Source organism: Zea mays, chromosome 4 (genome assembly GCF_902167145.1).
Source record: "Zea mays cultivar B73 chromosome 4, Zm-B73-REFERENCE-NAM-5.0, whole genome shotgun sequence".
NCBI classification, from domain to species: Eukaryota; Viridiplantae; Streptophyta; class Magnoliopsida; order Poales; family Poaceae; genus Zea; species Zea mays.
In genome coordinates, this window is record NC_050099.1 from 45003137 (window position 1) to 45022304 (window position 19168).

At 39.6% G+C, this 19168-nt stretch overlaps 1 long non-coding RNA gene across 1 annotated transcript; it reads right to left on the reverse strand.

The window, feature by feature from the left end:
* Positions 1-3046: 3046 nt before the first annotated feature.
* Positions 3047-4054, reverse strand: LOC109945506 (uncharacterized). Its single transcript, XR_002268705.1, has 3 exons — positions 3828-4054; positions 3319-3419; positions 3047-3167 (listed from the first exon to the last, which is right to left on the reverse strand). It is a non-coding gene; the product is annotated as an uncharacterized lncRNA (long non-coding RNA).
* Between the last annotated feature and the right edge of the window lie 15114 nt (positions 4055-19168).

Here is a 19168-nt window from a genome sequence, read left to right on the forward strand (position 1 = left end):
TGACATATTGATGGTAACTGCAAGGGTAAATTTCAGACACACAATAGCGGCTAGGGCTGCTGGGGGACCCTGAGAAGTTGCAACTGCTGTAACAAGGTTGTCACAAGGTTTTCCTACTATTTTTCTGGCTATGCTATCAAAACAAAAGAACTCTGCTTCACATGTCCCATCAGTAGCAATGAAGCTGAGCTTGTATCTGTCAATTCAAATTATGAGTATTTCAAAGCAGCAATTAAGTTTGTAGTGAAGATAAGACTTTATTAAGATGAAATAAATGGTAGTAAATCAGGTGTGTGTGTTAAGATTTACCTAAAGTTAATATCTGTGCAGCCACATGATGTGCAGTGATATCCAGTTGAAGTTTGAGATGAAGATTTGTGGCACCTTGAGCAAGATGGGTACCACAATTTGCTATTTTGCACAATGCGTGAGATAGTAACAGTGCATCTGTAGCCTTCTGGCTGCAATATAAAAGAGAGAAAAAATGTACCAAGTCAGATAAGCATATTGTCGATGTATTAAATAAGTGAAACATATGAGGATTTAGTAGTAAATACGGGAAACATGTCCGGATCTATGTTGAGCAGCTCTTCAACAGTCTTTTGTTCCAAATTTGGTGGTTGAGAAAGCAGAATTTCTTCTTCGGCTGCTGTGGGTTGTATTAGCTGGAGGTCATTGTTTTGCAACCTTCAAGTGATGTCACAATCGTGATCAGTATGAACAATATTTTTATTTTTAAAAAATAAAGACAATAGGATGTCTTGTAACCCGCTTTAGGAAAAAGAGGATAGCATGTATCATTTTTTTAACTGAAAGAGTGTCTAAGAAATACAACCAATCATAACATTATTTTAAAAATATTTTTTTGTATACACTGATTATAGGCAGCGATGATTTTTGTTTTGCACTGTCTTTGTTTTTTATAGAGAAAAAGAAATGAAACTGTGGCTTAATTTTAGCTAAAAAATAATTGTAAGCATTGAATATTGTCTGAAGAGGGAGACCAAACTAGTTTCAATGTAATATATAAAGAGGTAATGATAAAAAAATGTTTATCTACAATTTCAGTTTAAATATTACTACTGGTAGCGTAGTAGACTGTAGCTTATTAAACTGTTAGATAAATGTGGGCATAAAATTAAAGAGAACCAGATTTATGTTGCTTCAAGAGAACCAGATTAAAGAGAACCAGATAAATGTGGGCACATAGATTAAAGAGAATCAGATTAAATAGAACCATTCGCACGTATTGAAGGAAGTGTATCCAAAATTTAATTTGTTTACCTGTTGTAGTAGGTCTGTGCCTCAGGAATTCTAGGATTGAAGTACCATGAACTTGCTGTAGTACTGCTTAGGTATGGTTGACCTACATTACATGTAGAATATGTGTTATCATATATATTGAAATAAATAATCCAATTGTTCTTTTCAAAAGCTTGGATCATAACCTTTGAATCGTTTAGCAAGAAATCCAACGAGCAGTATGACAATAGGCTGGTTGTTGCTTTGATTGTAAACATCACTGATAGAAAAGCTTGATGCTTGATTTCCCCAAAGAGTAATTTTCAGAGACACGTCACTGAAGAAATAAGATCAATATAGCTTGTATGAGTACACAATCTGATATAAGGATTAGTGGTGCAAAGATTTCATAGTGCTTGTCACACATTTTATGTGGCAAGATTGTAGTAGTAATACATAAAAGAGAATTTTGTACCTTGTATTTTTGATGAAGATGTCTCTGATGATGGTTTAATTTGTGTCAACATTCCAAGGACATCTATATTATTGGAGAAGTAAATTATTTACTTGTAAACGATGTGTATATCCTTGTAACCTAAGTGAGTGTATTTTAATTTATCAAAATGTTTCTTACCAATCAAGTAAGTTCTATTGTCAATGTTATCTTCTATGTTTTCAAAGCATGTGAGCTTGTAGATATATCTTGGAAACACTTGTGGTGGATCTTTGACAACTTTGGCTTGAGTGTACAGAGTGAATTGTATCATGAAGTTGTTGTCAACAGGTTTAAAATAGTTTCTGGAAGGCGTGACACGAAAGCGTTTGAGCTCATATACTTTTTCAATTTCTATCAGTGAGCCTTTGTCAACTGCCAGAGCGGCTGCAATCTCAGCGTGGATGGGTGTACCCTGTCATCATATAGTAAGATAATAAGAATAGATGACATGAAATTGCATGTCAAGTAAGTATTGTGGCTGCTTACTTTGAAACACATCGAGCTTAATTATATATAAAATCAATGTGAAAGTGGCTTAAATTTACGAAGAAGATTGTGAGAGATGTAAGTAATATTGTATGTATAAATATTATGAGGTCTATATTCATCATCATATCTTTGTGGAGTATAATTGCATATTTAGCATCATAGCATGTTGTTGCATGGGTAAGTGATAATGTTGTTTTAAATCATTGAAGAGATAGCTTAGATGTACAGATAAATTTATTAAATTATTTAGTGTATTTAAAAAAATGTTCTGAATAAACAACATGCAAATGTTCTCCACGAGAATAACGTGTTGTTTAGATGGTTTACGTGCAAATGCTCTGAATAATGGCAATGATATGGAAACCATATATAAGAAATACATTGTTTTCATGTAGTTTTGTTTAAAGCAGATTATTTAGTTTAGTATATGCACTCGTCAGCTAGTATTAGTATATGTGCAAATGGCTTGGATAATGCCACTAATTTTGGAAACATTTAGTGTAGTACCTGCTCGTCAGCTAGAACCAAATTAATGTGTTGCAGAGGACCATCATTTGTTGCGCCTCGGAATTCCCATTTTCTGCTTACACGCACTCTTATGACAGCATTGGTAGATTGAGGATGTAATTCTGCCACAGGTGTGAATAACATTGTTACTTGGTATATCTGCACATAGATAAGTAGAACTGCTTAGCAAGTCATTGACAATGTACAGTGATAGATACAAATTGGCATTGCATAAAGCGGATAACGAGATTGATAATGTATGTGGTACAAGGCATACCTATCATATATATAATGGTCTGTATATATATATGTATGTACATATATAACATTAGGAACACGTCTTGCTATTGATCGGAGCTTTGCTCAGCAATACGTGCGAAAACCTCTTTGTATACTATGTTTCGGGTCTTAGAACTGCATTTGCCTGAGTCATCTTCAATAAGGATTGAAAGACCTTTTTTAGATGTAACTCTTGATATGGCAACATAAAGTTGTCCATGTGTGAAAACAGGTTTTTTCAAGTATACACCAACATTTGAAAGTGTTTGCCCCTGACTTTTGTTAATTGTCATTGCATAGCATACCTTTATAGGGTATTGGCGTCTTTGAAGAACGAATGGCCATTTTGTATTCTTCAGTGTTAATGATATACGGGGAATAAGCACATTTTTTGACCTGTGAATACCTGTCATAATTTGACCTTCAATCACTTTGTCACACAAGAAAGTTATGAGCAATCTTGTACCATTGCATAGACCTTCTGATTGGTTCAAATTTCTGAGAAGCATGACTGGTGTACCTTTTTTGAGAATTATTCGATGTTGTGGAAAGCTGTTCCCATTCAATGTATTTAAAAATTCAACAGGATATAAAAGATCATATGATTCATGAGTATTGGGTGCTTTGATTATCTTGTCACAACTTAGATACTCTTTTGCGTCTTCAGGGTTAAGAGAGACAATGTACTCATTTATTGAGTCAACTGTATCATTTGTTGGAGTCAATATGGCACGACTTTTTAGATACTCAAGTCTCATATATTTTTCATTGAGTTTTTCATAAATAGTATGAACTATACAAGCGATTTTGTCACCTTGAGGCATTAGGAGCAAATCTTGTGGAATTTCTATCCATGTTGGCTCATCTTCACCTTCTTGTGATGTAGCGTCTATTTTGCCTTCCCCAACATCGAGCATCCACTTGCTAAATTGTGATAGTTCTTGTCGTTCTTCTTGTGACAATGATGGCATTAGAAGTCTCATATTCTGTGTAAGATGCAGGATGTGTACATGAGACCAAAGAGAAGAATTGATTATTGCTGAATTAACAATTTGTGAGCGGGTGCCTCCTTCAATCACAGGCAATGTTTGTCTGAGATCACCACCTAGAACAACAACCTTTCCACCAAAGGGTAAGTTCTTAGCCATAGGTGATGAAGATGCCAAGATATCACGGAAGGACCTGTCTAGAGCTTCAAAAGCAAATCTATCTGTCATTAGCGCTTCATCCCATATTATTAATGATGCAACTTGAACTAACTCAGAAAGCATCATGCCACATTTGATGTCACATACTGTTGTTTCTTCTAATTCACATGGAATTTTGAAACGAGAGTGTGTTGTTCGTCCTCCTAGTAGAAGTAAAGAGGCCACACCAGATGATGCTACAGATAGAACTATTTGTTTGCGACTACGTAGGAATGTCATGATGGAATTCCATAAATATGTTTTCCCTGTACCACCATAACCCGACACGAAATAAAAGCCTACTTTGTTTGCCAAAACAGTTTCTGTAATAGTCTTGAATGCATGCAACTGGTCATTATTTAATCTTGATGTCAACATTTCGGATTCAGTTTGCATAATGGAAATGTCATATGATAGTTCATCATCAATAAAGCGATTTGAATTCACTAAACAAGGTGAGTCAGATCTAGTTGGTAAATTGAAATCCTGTATTCGACTTCCTCTTTTGCTGAATAATGTAGTGAGTTCTTCTATCAGCTGATTTTTTAGGGCCTCATCACTCATTTGATAGGTTGGATGATTTAGTATTTGTCTCGCGTTGTACTGAATATCATCAGCCAGTAACGTCCAGACTTTTTCAAAGAAAGTAAATTCATCACCTACTTCACAAAAAAGAAGCATTGTGACAAATAGATCACGAAGTTGACTGGACGTTGCCCACGAAGCGGCCTCATCAAAGGCATTATACCACTCTTGGTCATCCTCAAGGAGCCCATGAGCTCTACACGTCTCTTTGAAGCTGGGGTATAAAACATTATTGTATGTTCGCAATGATTCAAAATTCTGGGCTCCTTTTGCAACCATTAGAAGCATTCTAAGATAGTATCTTTCCCCTGCAGATGGGTGCACAAAGTGTATGCGGCCTATGTTACCTTGTCTATGTCTTTGTTCCCATGATCTTTTTTTTTCGTCCCACCTCCACTCGGATGGAAAATCAGGGTAAGTTAGGGACCTAGCACTTTCATGTAATTGGTTAGCTACAAACCACTCTGTTAGCATTGTTCGGCGTAGGAATTCTTGTGACAAGATTTGTGACATGTTGGCGCTGGCATGATATGTAATGTAATTCTCATTAGGCAAATGAACTGGCAATCTAGTAACAGGAGGAAAGTGTCGATGGATTTCGTAACCAAGAATTCTCCAACATGAATCATATGGGCATATGAATCTAGCATCTAAGTATTCTTTGACCTCATTCCTTGTGTTTGTTTCCTCGTCAATAGGAGTGTCTTGACCATCTAAAACTCGTTGTAGGTATAGTTTGCTCCGGTCCGGACCTTTTGTCACGTACTTGAACAGATATATGATGAATATGCTTTTGTTACACCATTCTACATTGATGTGTGCTTGATATTTCTTGAGCAATGTCAAGTTATATGGAACAATCCATCTGTTATCTAGTTTGATGTTAGACTTCATAACAAATCTATTATTGTTTGGTCTCTTGTAGACTGCAAATCCATTTGTATCAACTACAATTTCATTTTGAAATTTCTTGGGATAGTGTTTTGAACATTGACCTTTTTTCATGCAAGGTGAGCTCTGATTGCAAGATCCACATGGCCCGTGAACCATATGCTCCGCAATCAAAGTGTATCCTAAGGGATCAATGGATGGATCTGGTATCTCAGCAGTGATAAAAGAGTCTATAAATTCAGTAGTTGGTTGTGCAGTGCTGGTGGAAACCCATAAAATAATATGTGCATGGGGCAATCCACGTTTCTGGAACTCTACCGTGTACAAAACTGCATTGGGCAAATAATAAGTTGAATTGAAAAAAGATAAAATTTTCATAACTAAGGTGGCGGGTGCACTACAGTAACAACATATTAGTAGGGAAGATACTACTGGAACCATGTATGACAATAAAGCAAACAATATTTTTCCATTGTGATCCTAGAAATATCTATGAAAAACCTATTGTCAATGTTTTATAAGCCCATTATTTATTCTTCCATAGAAAGAAGAGGGTACGTATCTTTAATTAATTTAAACAATAAACCTGTGGACAAGCAATATAAGCAATAATTTCACCCAAAAACATGTTTTTAATTACTAATTGTGTGTAATAGCATATCTCTCCTGTTGTAAAAGAAATCTATGATGTTATATATAAAAAAGGCCATTACATTACAACTGACAAACTATAGTAGAAATTATGCAATAGCAATTCCAAGCAAAGAAAAATAAAATGCCATAAGAACCAACGAAGCAAAGAGAAAGATGTCAACAAATGTGTTCCGGAAAGCTAATCACAAAAACTTGTAAAAGAGATGTGCGAATGAGCAGCATGGACGGTATTATGCAAACAGTTATGTCTGAATCTCAATTGGAAAAACACAATGCTACAGGAATGAGCCTTTTTAAAACATATTGCAGAGATGAAACCAATGTTTATAGTTCGACCAATAATTCAGTTGATGAGCAGTATGATCAATATTAGTTGATAAACACAATGTCAAAGGAGTCAACATAAACATAAGATATAGAACAGAAGCCAGTACTCATAGTATGATCAATAGCGTACCATCTAAAATTTTAGAAATGGAATTGTTATTAGTAGGTAATGTTTGTGTACAGGTACGTGAAAAAAAGGTAAAGGGGATTAAATAAACTTTTTAGTCATGAAAACATGGCAGAACGATATCCGCACCTGCTTTGCATGGACCAAATATATTACCGGATTTTATGTCTTGTAACAACTCCTCCAACTTCATATGGAATATTCTTACGACAATATCAGGTGCATCTGAAGTTTTTTGGCCAGAGTGATAAAAACTTTCAACAATTTCAGGCCACTTTGCATTACATGTGAATGTTACGAAAAAATCTGGTGGTCCATGGACTCTACATATGGCTATGCTATCATGATAATTTGAATCATGTATCGTCTTCCACCGATATGTGAAGCTGGAAGTACAATTGTTTTTCCCATTTCATCGCCATTTATGCAACCTTTGCTAACAGCATCTGATATACCCTGCAAGTTTTCTATTCGCAAATCTATCCTGATTGTGCAAAATGTATGTAAGTCTATTCTCATCAATGCAGGCACGAGCATCAACCTTAGCTTGGTTTGACAATGTCCCATAGGACAGAAATGGATTTGGCTGGCCAAACTTGTAATGAAATTGATAGCAATAGTAGTCTTGCATGGTCATATGTGTTCTTGAATTTGTTTCTCTGGTCTCTAGACCACTATACAGAACACCAACTTGAAATCCACGTTCTCCATATGGGAATAAAAGTGGATATTGAAGGGCCATATATGCTGGATGCAATGATGAAATGCGCCTCAATTCCGAATTCCTTGTCTCTATGATAATGTCTCGTTTAAAGGTATCAAGTGAGAAGTCACCAATAACAAGCATGGCTAAATCATCAGTTGTTGGCATATTGTACTGCACGGGATCTCCCTCTCTAGCTCCAACAATTCTGATGATGAATTCTTCGTTTGTGTGTTCATTAAGTCTTTCTCTAGCAAGTCTAAATTTTTTAGCAAAGGGATTGTGCTCATCTAACATCTTTAGCAATTCATGAACAATTTCTGGTCGGATAGGAGAAGCAGGAGCATCAGTACTAGATAACGATTGTATTCGATTGTTAACCTCATGTGTCGTATCATACACGTAAAGCTGAAGAAACTTCGGGGGCTCATTAGTCATAGGTAGCAATGATCCTATTCGATGGTGGACCTGACCACATACTTTAAAAATGGGTGGATCGTGGCCATCATTCATTGATCTATCAATATGAGCACCCATGGATGTAAATGCAAACAAGCAGTTGTATTGCCTAATATTTTGCATGAAGGCCTTAGATATCGAATCTCCATCAAATCGTGTTAACGATAGTAATGGCTCAGGTCTAGGGCTATAAGGAGGAAGACGGACTTTGCCATTTTTACAACAATTGTTGTAGATGATGGCGCGGGATCCAACTGATGATCCTATTCTTTCATTATACCAGAAAAGAGCAGAGCAGTGACTACACTGGTATGATGGTGCTCCATAGTAGGATCGAGAATGATATGAAGCTGCATTTTGGCGCACAAATTAGGAAAGATAGCGGAATATGAATAGAGAATAATGATATTTTTTTGGTTTCCTACTTTTCACAAATTAGGAAAGATAGCGAACTATACCTAGTAATGTAAATATTTAACGGATTAAATGTACAAACGACCGTACCTTTGAGTGTTTTAACAAATTCTGGGTCAAAGTGACCACATTGCAAGGTTGGAGCCTGTTGAGCAGATATGGCAGTACCTAATACAATTTATCCCCTTTATTATCACTAGATAGTCATGGAAACCCTATTTAAAAATTATCTGTTGATGATGCTACCTGCGGATAATAACCTTCGTTCATTCAATAAATGCCTACGTATACGGCGAGCTTCGCCAGGAGATATAGCTGATGGGGCACAACATGCATTACTATGATCTGTTACATTTAATGTGCCATGAGCATATCATAATCCGTACGGTGGAAGGGGAAACAATTTGTGGAAGAGTAATAAGACACTTACTTCTTTTTTTCTGCTATTTGGATTAATATGCTCCATTTTGGATACCACGTTGTAAATATGGTTGTAAAATTTTTATCGTAGCAGCATACGCTGCCTATGATATGATTCTGCAATTTACTAAGACTATGTAAATTAACTATATGATTTATACATATAATCAGATGTCCATATAGGAATGCGGTAGATGAATCATAAGATAGTCTTGTACACAAGATTGATGTGCATTGGGCATATTTCAAACGAACAAAAAAAATCTAGAATGATATCTCTTATTTTTAAAAGTGTTGTGTGTAAATGTTTATGTAGGCCATATAAGATCGATTGCACGTATGTCAAATCGAAAATGTTTAGGATTAAAAAATGTGGTCTGGGCCAAATGAACACTACGTTTTTCTTTCTTTTTTTGGTAAAAGAAGAGTACATAGCTATAGAATTATGGGAACATGTGGAATTGAGACGGATTGAAATAAAGCAGTGTTTATTTATGATTAGGCGAAGATACTTACTTCGCTTCTTGAATGTTATTCATGTATGTTATTCATACTAGACAATCGATATAGACAATCTATATGGGTGTATATATCCAGATATCTTTGAATATACGAAAATATAGTGGCACTAATCTCTTATGTTATTCTTAGGGAAAAAATCCGAGACATACACTCTGTATGTGTGTACATATAATTGTATATTTATGCATAAAGCAGTCTATTGTAGGATATATTCTGTCCTCCAATTCACAAATGAAAATACTGCATTATGCATATACAATATATGAACATATTTTTTGGTAGGTTGTAAACTTATTTTTATAAGACACGATAGGTCAGTATGGCAAAGAGAAGTCAAGTGAGTAAGTAGAAGATTCAATAAACACATGACTGAAGATCTCTGTGAGGTAAGCCTTAGCTTATGTAGTTTAGTGTTCCCCATAACATAACACATTAGTAAGAGTAGTCCTGGTCATTGCAAGAACTGTTTGCATATTAAATAAACTAATTTCTATGCAAATTTATAGGCAGTTGTATTAGCAAGGAAGGCAAATAACATGTAGAGAAGCCGTCATGAACCATTTTTTGTCTCTCGAACAAACGCAGGAGAGCTGCGCATTTTTGTAATAAGAAGAGGGGAATTTAAGGTCCAAGAGGACCAGTACAAAAACCACCCTATGGTATAACCAAAAGAGGTCAAGGAAGAAAGTAGAATGTTCAATAAATACATGGCAGATGGTCTCTGTGAGGTAAGCCATAGTTTGTAGGCAGTTGAATTAGTAGGGAAAGACATATGAAATAAGATAGAAAATCCATTTCCAATATTGTAGACAATTGAATTAGTAGGGAAGACATTTCTATTATATGAATGCAGAAGAACCATCATTCTCATATGTAACAAATTGATTTGTACGCAAATTTGTAGGGAAGGCAAAATGCAATTACCTCCTTGGATAGATGGTGGGTAGATGATAATTCTTGCGCGTACCGGTCTCACCAAGAAAGGACAAGATTCCTGATAAAAACAATTGGCAAGTACAATGTTAATCCCATCTGGAAATCATAATGATAACACTGATATTCTTTTAATGGAAACATAATGCTTATACTCCTATTCTGTTGACGAATTCTACAAAATATAAAGCAAGCTATTTTGAAGCAGGGGCTGTAGGAAGACCTGCTTCCGCATCTGAAAATTACACTACATAAGAAGGGGATTAAACTCTAAACTGTAAATCCCCATACAAAAAAATTAAACCATAAGAAAGGGGTTTCTGGAATGATGAAACCCAAAAGATGATCAAGGCCATTTGTACATATAGGAAAAAAAATCAAAGAAACAATTTAGAGTGCTGGTATAAACCTAGAACCCAATGTTGATTCCCTTGTACTGACATAAACAAACAGCTAATTTAGGTGGTTGCGAAGTAGAGGAAACACACAAGCACAAGGAGATAAAGCTTTTTTTGTGAGTATGGGTGAAATTAGCTCATGGTAGTACCACATTTAGTATCAAAGATAATATAAGTGCAGCATTTAGGAGCAACCCTTTGTTTGTCGACGCATAAAAGACGTTTATGAACCAAATCGATAAAAGCATTGGTGCATAGGGGAAGGCAGCATATAGCAGGCGCACCACACGAATGAATTGTTGTTATAGGAAGTGGTATGGCACCGAACAATCTCATGTAAGGACACAACGATGCAGAAATTGAGTACAAGACAAGGCAAGAGCCAATTACCTCTTCAGATAAACCCGAGATATGTAATATTGTAGCACGTACTGCAATCCGAAAACGAAGAGGATGGCTGGTGTAATAAACATTTCAAAACACAATGTTAATCCTCTTGTTATTCTGTTGCATGTCATCAAGCAACGCAACACAATGCAAGACGTTTTGAAGCAGAAGATATGAGAAGATTTACTTCCGCGTATGGAAACGCCGCTGGTTCGTTGCCCGTCCACGAGCTTTATCTGTAGCAGAGGAGGATTAGAATTTGGATAATCAAAAGCGAAAACTTAGTAGGTAGGCAACTCTTTGTTTCTAGCTAAATGTCTTTTTGCTTTCCTCGGGGAATTGGATTAAGAATCGGCTAGAAGAAACAAAAGTGAAAGCAACTGCACTCAATGTTGCCTGATAAAAAAATAAAAATGTGTGGGGTAGGCAACCCATATTTTCATCACACAAGATCTTTTTTTTATAGAAAACCAGGTTTACATGCATGCAACAGCCATAATGAGCGTCTCTAAGATGCAACAACCATAATGAGCATCTCTACGAGGTCAATATGTGCAGTTAACCAATAATTTGTTTTTCTCCTATTTTAGGTTCAGCTAAAAGCTTTTATATGCTACAACAGATAATGAACACTACATGGATGTAGTGCAAGACATCCTCATCTGTCACTTGCACGGTTGGGTGGGAATTGAGGCTGACAGTCGCTTTGCTGAACTAAAATCACTGAGCTGAAACCTCCAAAGGGTAATAAGAAAGGATGCTTTGTCTGTGACTCATGGGCAATACAACAAACATCAGGGCATGACAAGGCGCCACCAGCCTAAATCATGTCCCCCATGTTCACCAGCCAATCTTAGAATATTGGTTCATCTGTCAAATGAAGGCAATCAAACATGTTCGTGGCTATCTGTTTGAACTGATAAAAAAACAAGAATAAACACAGGATCCCCCCATGTTTGAACTGATCAAGAATCTAAACCCAACAGCATGCTATATGCATACTCATGTGTGCCTTTCAAGAAAGGAGCCTACTTTTTACCCCTCGCCGGAAAAGACTGACAGCCACAATTGTACATATAATTAGCAGACAGGGTTAATGATTAGCAGACAGGGTTAGAGACCTACAAATTGATTTAGAATAAATAAGAGTTAATAAGTTCCAGCTGGAGTGCTCTTTATGCATCAGTGGATGGGAACCCAACGCTTGTATAGAAGCTGACATTGAAGTCATTTTTTTATCTAGGTTTTCATATGAGACCAACTGGCAAACGGAAGAAGCTCAGCACCTTAGAAGGCAGGGGTCCGTGTCCATGGAACCCATATTACAGAACGACGAGTCCAGTTTCATCGCCGGTATCATCTGGCAGCTCAGCGAGCGGAAGGAGGATGAGCGGCCATCGGTGGCATGCGCCCGCACTGGAACTCCGTCCGGCAAAGGTGGACGGCGACCGGAGCAGAAGAATCGGAGTTCACAGCTGGGCACGTCGTGCAGAACGACAGCGAAAGGCTGTTTCTCGGTAGCTCCCTTATCAGGCTCGTCCCAGGAAGAGCGGCGCACCATCCTAGCTATGGTTTTAGGGGCGAGGTTAGGGTAGATTTCGAGAGGATTTCTATGAATACGATTCGTTGTCACACATCCGCCAGTACAAACATGAAGCTGAGCAAAGATCTAGCAGGCAGAGGATACGAACCCTAGAACCAAGAACGCAACCAAAAGCTGAAAGGCGTAATGATGCCGAACCAGATAAAATCCAGCGCGGTTGCAATGGCAGAGGGAGCGAGGTCGGAACAAACCTGTAGCGCTCGGCGTGAAGAGGAAGAGGCGGCGGAGTAAGCGACGACGCCGAGGAGAAGCTCCGCGCGGGGTCAAAGCGAGCTGACGTGAGGGAGAGTGTCGCCGAAGCATCCAGAGGCATAGAGAGCTGGGATTTTACAAGAATCTAAGAGCAACTCCAGCTGTTCCCGATAAAATAGATCCTTAAATAACTGTTTAGGAAGTTGATAAATATGGTATGGAAGTAAAAAAACCATTTATCTCCAACAGTTCCGTATATGTAGGCACTTAAAATCAATTTTTCAAATCCGTGGTGGACCCAAGGCTTTCTGTTACAAACTCGTTGCCGTCCCTCCAGATGCGTCTTCCCCTATTCCTTTGATGCATCGCTGCATATACAGGCGTCCATTGGTGCTGCGCCGCCAAGAAACAAAATCATCTTCTCTTCCGTTGTCTGCCAGTCGCCTGGGAGGGACTTCAAAGCGTAGCACCTGCCAGTGCCATCGCCGCTAGTTGCAAGGAACCGTCAGGGCCGGATCAAAACAAAAATCTTGGTATGTGAATTATCATATGAATTGGTACGTGCAATTGTAATGTTAATTGAAGTTGGTATGTATGTAACATCTGCAATTTTAATTTATGTGAATATATATTTGTTGGGGGCCTTCGTCCTCCGAAGGTCCTCAAAAACATGATTTGACAATGTTTTCCGAGTGGATTATGTGAACAGGTATTTTCGAATCCAGAATTATGAATATGGAGCACGGCCAGGACGAAGCCTGAACCAGACGAAGGTCGAGTGCAGCCGAAGCTGTGCGCAGGGAAGCTTCGGCGCGATGGCAGAAGGGGGAACCGACTTAAAGATGAAAAGACTTCGGGGGCCTCGACAGATTTCCATAAGCCGTTAACAAATGTAATGGACATGGATGTAATTTTACGTGGGCTGCGTCCCGCGTCTATAAATAGATGAACAGTACTCCCGTACTGTTCACGCTGACTTGGCATTTACTTTTGCGTCACGCTTGTGCTTTTTATCTTCTCTCAGGACCGAAGGTACATTTGTAATCTAAAATCATTTCTATTTTTCCATGTCAATAAAATAGAAATGATTCTATGATGATGCTTATATTATATTTCATGCTTTATATGAATCCTTCGTCATTACTTGTTATGCTCACGAAGGTATGTCTCTTATGACCTTCGTCCGAAGTTCAATATTTCCCGAAGGGACATAATGCTTCGAAGGACGAAGGACTTTAACACTTAACACTTTTTATGTTGCCTTGTTCTTAACTCTTAGCATTTGAGAACAAGTCCCCAACATTGGCGCCCACCTCCGGTGAACTCACTTCCATTTCCTGAGCTTTTCGACACCTTCGGCAAGCATCAGCTTCGTCATGCCGCCGAAGAAGGCTTCAGCACCAGGGGCTGGCACGCTGCAGCCGCTGGACCCCAATCAAGACGTCCTTTCTCTCAGAGAGGCACGAAGCCAGAAGAGGAAGGCTACCAGTCCAACACATCCGGAGGATGATCTAGATCAGGAGATTCAGAATCTGGAAATCCTTCAGCAGCAGGTTCAACGCAGGAAGGAGAAGATGGCCAGGCTAGCTGAACTGCAGAGACAGATAGATGAAGCCTCTGAAGAAGTTCGTCATCTTGCTCAGAATGAGCAACACCGAAGGCCTCAGCATCAAGACCTTCATCAGGAGGGCTTTCACAACGAAGACGACTGGTATGACAATTTCCATCGTGGGAATTTTGTTTTTGATGATACTTCTCCCCTGTCCGCTGAGTTACAGGCTACACCTTGGCCTCCGTCCTACAAGCCGCCTCAGCTCCCCGTATTTGATGGCCATTCAGACCCGAAGCAGTTCTTGATGAGCTACGAAGCAACAGTGTCTTCGTACGGTGGCAATGCTTCAGTCATGGCCAAATCTTTCGTTATGGCTGTCAGAAGTGTTGCTCAAACCTGGTATTCCTCCCTTCGACCAGGAACGATCACTTCATGGCAGAAGCTGAAGGATTTGTTGTTAACCAGTTTTCAAGGATTTCAGACGAAGCCGGTCACTGCTCAGGCTCTGTTCCAGTGCACTCAGGACCACGAAGAATACCTTCAGGCATATGTCCGAAGGTTTCTGCGTCTAAGGGCACAGGCGCCGACAGTGCCCAATGAGATTGTCATTGAGGCCATGATCAAGGGGCTTCGGCCAGGGCCATCAGCGCAGTATTTTGCCAGGAAGCCACCACAAACGCTGGAGAAGCTGCTCCAGAAGATGGATGAATATATTCGAGCTGACAATGATTTTCGCCAAAGAAGGGAGGAGGCCTTCAGATTTTCTGAGATGACCAGGGGCTTCGGAGGAAGATTCTATCCGAAGCATGTCAGATCAATTCATAATTCCAATCAAAATGATGATAAGGGGAGCCAGCAGCAAAGGCCACAGTACTCCTCACAGACTTCGGGGCAACAGCAAAGCTCCTTTCGACCACCAGCTCCAAGAGGCAGAGGCGCCAGGGGCTTCGGCGGAAGATTCGGGGATCAACCCAGAAGAATATTTTGCTTATTCTGTGGTGAAAACAAAGGTCATACTACCAGGATGTGTCATGTTACCATTCAGAAGCAAAAAGAGATAGCCGAAGCTGCCGCGCAACAGGCTCAGCCGAAGCAGGTCATGCACACTGCTTCGTATCATTCGCCCTACATCCCAGAATATGTGGGCAACCATCCTGTAGTCTCTGCTGCTTCGGCAAGTCAGCCTTCAGCTTCCTGGCAACAGCCCCCGCCTCCACCCCCGTTGCAACAAGGCCAGCAGCCAGAAGGGAGCCAATATGCTCCACATCAAAGGGACTTCAGAGAACAGTCCGAAGCTCGCACGGTCAACAGCACCGTGCCAGAGTCAAAACACATCTATTGACAAATATCCTACCTTAATAGCAATCTTTTTCATTCAGTTTTATTTTTTCTAATAAAGGACATTGTTTAGGTTTCATGTAATTAGTTTCGTTGATTCCTACAAGAAAAATATGTTTTCTTCACAGGTTTGTGATAATAAAAAGGACCTTCGGACTATCGAAAATCCTTCGAAGCAACAAAAAGTCGTTCTAAGGAACGCAGAGTAAGTCTGACGAAGTCACAAAAAGTCGTTCCGAAGGGAGCGCAGTGTAAGTTTTCTGCTCCAAAGTCGTTCCAAAAGGAATGCAGAGCATACAGCGAAAAGTCAACGCTGATACCGCCTAAGTAAAAGGCGAAGAAGCTCCAAAGACGTTCCTAAGGGAATGCAGAGCTTATACCGCCTAAGTAAAAGGCGAAGAAGCTCCAAAGACGTTCCTAAGGGAATGCAGAGCTTATACCGCCTAAGTAAAAGGCGAAGAAGTTCCAAAGACGTTCCTAAGGGGATGCAGAACTTACAGCGAAAAATAAACGCTGATTCCGCTGAAGTAAAAGGCGAAGAAGCTCCTAAGGGAGGCTTATAATGAAAAAGTCAGTATTGATACAAAAGATTGTGCCCCATTGCAGGAATGTGTGTATCTTCGGCACAAAATATCATTTTGCATAACATAACATCATCACATCATTTTGCATAGCATAATCATCATACATCATGCTGCATGTGGCACGAGAAGGGGGCATGTTATCGATCTTCGGAAAATGCTTTGAAAAGGGGTAAATCATGCCAAGTTACAGGGAGAAACAATATTGATTTTCGAGGTATGGCTTCGGAGATTATTTTTACGAAGCTTGGATATTTCTTATCAGAACACTATGGATATTGTCGTGATAAATGATAAATTCTTCTTCATGAAGCATGAAAAGAAGGGAAGGTGTTTTTTCGCCGAAGGCTCAAAAATGGTATGTACTTAATGTTTCATGCATCGTAAAGAATTCAATAATGAAAGGAGACTTGTATATTGCATTCAAATGTACAAAGTGTTACATAGATTACACTTTAAATGATTTTTCCAAATAGCATCTAATCTTCTCTCAATACTGCTTCGGCGGCCTCATTTACAAGTTGGTCAACAACCTTGTCCAAGATAGTTTCGGCCATTTGTTTAATTTCTTCGTCGACATTTGATCCAGCAGTTTCTGAGGGAAGAGAACATTTCTTCATTACTTTTACAAACCTTGAGCAAAGATTGGAATAAAAATTACAACACAATAAGAGCGACTAATTAGTACCTAATTGCCTTTCGGGTTCTGTACTCCTTTCGGCAGCTTCTGCTACTTTTCTGGCGTCATGAATGCCTTTTTCGCTACTTTGGATGATCTCTTGCGCCATTTCTCGACCGCCGTCGTTCCAGATATCAGTAAAAAATTTGCCACCAACCACGCTTGCTTCGGCCGAGGGGTCCTTGATGTCTTCGGAAGATAAGGTAGCTTCGGATTGAGCTAAAAATTTTACATGCCCGCAACCTTTCTTCTCTAAGACAGAAGCAATTCCTCTGGCGCCCGAAAAAGCGCATATGTCGCCACGACTGTTCAGAATCTCTTCGAAGGCCTCTGCTTCGTGGCTAATCCATTCCAGCGGACCTTCAGGATTGCCTCGAGAGAAATTCTCTTCGCTGGAAAAGGCGCCTACGTTGGCGAAGCTGGATTTAATTTTATTCACACATTCTACAGATTTGACATAGCATTTCCCCTGAGATGTGCGAAGCTCCTTAACTCTTGATTCCAATTTGCTGACCATAAAATCACTAAGTTCTCGTTTCGTTTCCTCAAGCGTGCGCTCCTCTTTAGCTCTAGCCAGCTGTTTCTGAAGATCTTTAATCTCGCATTTTTGAGCTTCGGCCTGGGCTTTTGAAGCAGCTTCGTCTTTTTTCACTTTATCTACCAGTGTAAGCAGAATTTTATCTTTTTCCAAAGCTTCGTTTCTCAGTTTGATAACTTCGGAGCGTAAATTATTAAACGAAATTTCATAGCTTTCATCTTCGTCGCTCTTTTGGGCTCTTAGTGCGTTGCTTAGGATTAGGCCCTATACGAAAAAGAATTCATATAAGAAAAAAGGAATGAGTTGCGTAAAAAATAAGGGGGTTTTTCAAGCGTTTAATTCCCATACCTTCAGGCTGTTGTACGCAAGACTGTCTGCGAGATCTTCTTTCGTCATGGCGCTTAATCCAGATTCAAGCTTCGGGAAACCAATACTTCTGGCCATTTCTCGGCAGACAGATAGCTCTTTGTTGTCAGGCAGGCAGTATAAGAAGTCATCTTCATTCGTCCCATTGAATATTACTGCCCCCTTCGGATATTTTAGCTCCTTCGCATAATGGTTAGCTTCATGAGTTTCTTCTTCAGATAGTTTTTTCCCCGAAGCATGTCGAATGATGTAATCACACATGCTGGCAGGCGCTTCGGGGATGGCAGTATCAGTTTCTTCAACTAAAATTGGTTCTGATATTTTTATAGCTTCGGCTTCCAAAGTTTGCTCCTTGAAGGGCTCTGAAGGCCCAGCTTCAGCTTCAGCCTGTTGCGTCGAAGCTTCAGTAGAAGCTTCAGCAACTTCAACACTCTTTTTTGGAGTTGTGCTTGAAGACTTAATTGTCTCCAAGACATCTAGTACGTTTACCATTCTTTTCCTTTTTGGGGTCACTGTTGGACCCTTTTGGTTTTTTGCTGTTTCGGCATTTGCTGCAGGACTCAAAACTTCTGATGCTTTTTCCTTAGTCGGTTTTTTCACTTCTTCCATTTTTTCTGTGGATGGTGCTTCGGCCATCACTGCAATTTCTGGCAGCAAGGTTGGCTGTTCAGCTTCAGCGGCCGAAGATGCTTCTCCGGTAAACTCAGGCACCGAAGCTGGATCAATATGGCGTGGCCGGTGTGTGAGGACCTTTAACCTTTTTCCTTTCAGTTCTGGCTCGCTAGGAGCAGTTGCAGCTTCTTCTTTTTCAGAGGTTGTGTTTTTCCTTTTTTGCCCTCGGATGGGATAACGATAATCAGGGTAGAAGAACCCGACTGCATCAAACACCCGGTTGAGTCTCTTCTTTTTTCGGCCTCCGAAGGCTGCTGATAGTGCAGTATTTTCAGCCTTCGAATATGCCCCAAGTAGATCATCACTTAATGTTTCAATGCTTCTTAACCAGTCGTCGTCAGGTTCGACAAATTTGTCCCCATATTTGAATGTGTATTTTAATCTGACTAGTCCGCCTTCGTCGGATTCTTTGATGGTTTCCTTCGGCATTTCCCACTTTTCTGCAAGTGGCCATACCCTGAAGGCAATGTGTTCTTGGACCAAGTCCCTTGTCCCAATAAACGAGCAGACTACTCCGAAGGCCCTTTGGCATTCTTCGGCAGCTTCGTCCATTTCGACCTTCGGCCTTCGAAGACCGAAGCGTTGCCAGATTGGTCGCATAATGATACTCTTCACATTCTCTTGAGT